Raw genomic sequence first — 2,131 nt, 5'->3', positions numbered from 1 at the left:
TAAAATAAATTACAGTACGTCTACTGTGATTTTATTTACAGTAGCAATTGTAAAATGAAACAGTAATTTAATGGTACTGTATCTACTTTTACAGTAGCTATATATAACGGTAAAATAAAATACAGTACTTTTATGCTACTGTGTAATGGATTACAGCACCAGACATTTTGCAGTAAATTAGATTACAGTTATTCATATAATGCTGTAAACTTTCAAACCACATTTAAATTTCAATAAATGAGTACAAAACCAACTCTTTAAATGACAATTATTTACAATGGATGCAGGTCTGGAGCCGCCGGGTGATTTCACTTTGATCCTCCACTGCTGCTTTGTGTTCTTCAGCAAATTGGATGACAGCTACTGTAGATGACAAACAATGTTTTACCATTACTGTCAGTGTAATAGCCAAGCTATGATCAAAACACATGTTTTTAAGACTCTTAAAGTAAGCTTTTGTGGAATAGGCTACACCTAACAAGATTTTAATTACCTTTTGTAACAAACTTTTAAATACATCTTAACAATCACAGGGAAAATGCAAGTAAAATGAATCTAAAAGAAATAGGATGTGATGTAAAAATGTTGATGAGCAATACCTTCTGAAGATGGCAGCCAAGGTGCTGGTGAAGTCAGGTCTCCATCAGCAGCATCCATTTAGTCATACACAGGATCTCAGGTTCAGGTTCTCCTGATGAGTAATAATCAAACACTGAATTAACAACAATTCTATCACCTTAAAATACTGTTTTCTCTGTGAAAACTAAGAAACGTATACAGCAGAGACAATATCGTTTGAGTTAGTACATGAGAACAGATCTAAGCAGATGACTGCTGAGGTGCTTGTGGTTAAGCCAAAATAAATATAAAGTATAAATATAAAATATCTAAAAACAGGCACATAGTATAACAAGAACAACTGCTACAAGCGCTGACTAACTTGGCTTTATGGATTTTAAATCTTACCTTACACAGTGAGACCTGGGATGATCAGCAGGAGTGATTGTCAGCTATGAGGAGTAGAAATAAGATGAAGAAAGGCATCAAGATTAAGAGCTGTGCATGACTTTGGAATATATATATATATACCTATATATATACACATATATATATATATATATATATATATATATATATATATACACACACATACACACACAAACATACATAAATACATATACAACTTGGAACGCAGTAATTTCACACAGTTTGGTAGTAGACGGTAGACTATCAGACCATTTTGCCTTCTCTATCAGACCTAATGTTAGAATAATTAACTATTAAGTTACAAAGATAAAAAAAACAGGGTGATGTTTTCACAGTGAACTAGTATAACAGTGTTGAGTTAGCCAGGGGGTGATACAGGCTAAACAGACTTCACAGTTTTCTCACATGTGCTATGAAGGCAGAATTTGTAAAGCTAACATCTGTAATGTTAAGGCGTGTTGACAAGTTAAATTTGTAACATGAAGCTGTTTCAGTTTAACACAATGCAGGCAGGTTAACTATGGATTTCTGTGAGCTAACAGACCACTAGCTAACTTCTGAGCAGCCAGAAATTGATGTGAATAATTTAACTACAAAAACTAGCTTGGTGTAATGTCTTTATAAATGTTCCGAGTTTGTTGCGTCCTTTACTTCAGAGGACTCAGCAGTTAACGTTAAATGTTAGCTGGTAAAGTTAGCAAGCTGTAGGAGGTCAGAAAGTCCATCTATGATACCGTCTGACAACTTTACACCAGCAAAAACAGACAAGAACATGAGTACTCTTAAAAAGAAAATCCTTTAAAGTAAAAAAAAAAATAATGTAGTGAACCAAAGAGCTGTTAAATCCCAAACCGTGTGCAGTGAAGTAAATTCCTTTGACGCCCAAACTGACTCAGTGACACTGTTCAAATTTGAGATTACCTGATGTTTTTCTTTGGCTCAGCCAATCAGCTCACGACTTCACTGACAGCTTGTCATGACTTGCTAAACGTCAAATTTAAAAACTGAAAGTAACAGCCTACAGAATCATGAACAAACAAGGTCATCTTGAAGTATTTGAATTCATATGAAAAGAATGATGTTTAAATTATTTAACCTGCACCATGAATTTGAGGGTTTTATTTGAAGGTTTTACAAAATAATC

The 2,131-nt window shown here is 33.9% G+C and overlaps 1 long non-coding RNA gene across 1 annotated transcript; it reads right to left on the bottom strand.

Annotated features, from left to right (window-relative positions):
• Positions 1 to 603: 603 nt before the first annotated feature.
• Positions 604 to 1,868, bottom strand: LOC122983153. The gene is made up of 3 exons (XR_006403594.1): positions 1,840 to 1,868; positions 967 to 1,010; positions 604 to 691 (listed from the first exon to the last, which is right to left on the bottom strand). It is a non-coding gene; the product is annotated as an uncharacterized LOC122983153 (long non-coding RNA).
• Positions 1,869 to 2,131: the final 263 nt, after the last annotated feature.

The sequence above is a fragment of the Thunnus albacares genome, chromosome 5 (genome assembly GCF_914725855.1).
Source record: "Thunnus albacares chromosome 5, fThuAlb1.1, whole genome shotgun sequence".
NCBI classification, from domain to species: domain Eukaryota; kingdom Metazoa; phylum Chordata; class Actinopteri; order Scombriformes; family Scombridae; genus Thunnus; species Thunnus albacares.
The sequence above is the reverse complement of the archived record's forward strand: the minus strand, read 5'-3'. Positions and strand labels throughout refer to the sequence as shown.